This window comes from Penaeus monodon, chromosome 20 (assembly GCF_015228065.2).
Source record: "Penaeus monodon isolate SGIC_2016 chromosome 20, NSTDA_Pmon_1, whole genome shotgun sequence".
In the NCBI taxonomy this organism is placed as follows: Eukaryota; Metazoa; Arthropoda; class Malacostraca; order Decapoda; family Penaeidae; genus Penaeus; species Penaeus monodon.
The window spans coordinates 37,488,844-37,489,225 of NC_051405.1; the positions used below are offsets into that span (position 1 = coordinate 37,488,844).

The 382-nt window shown below is 34.3% G+C and overlaps 1 protein-coding gene across 1 annotated transcript in view; it reads left to right on the forward strand.

Moving 5' to 3' along the window:
- The window catches only part of LOC119585794 (substance-K receptor-like), a gene marked incomplete at its 5' end in the record, with an annotated part of 9,934 nt that overhangs the window by 6,484 nt on the left and 3,068 nt on the right, over positions 1-382 (forward strand).

The following is a 382-nucleotide window of genomic DNA, read 5'->3' on the forward strand; positions in this document are numbered from 1 at the left end:
CTCGAGAATCATCGACATTCAATCGATTTTCTGTAATTGAAAAAATACACTTCATTTAATACGAAGTTTGCAACAGTCAAATTTACTTTCGATTACCTTTACTCTCTCTTCCGTTAATGCCACTATTCTTTACATTATCTTCGTTTTCTTTATTTTTCTTTATCGTTCCATCCTTTCGTTTTCTTTATTGTTCCATCCTTTATTTTTGTTCTGATGTTTATCTTCACTCCCTTTAGTCTCTGCATTTATTCTTAGTTATACGTCTAAATCTCGCATGAATATTTTCCTTGATTTCTCGTCAACACTAAGCTTTATAGAAGTGAGTCGAGTCGTGAAATTGACAATTACGGAATTCGCCTTTCGAGTCTGAGTTGCCGAGGCG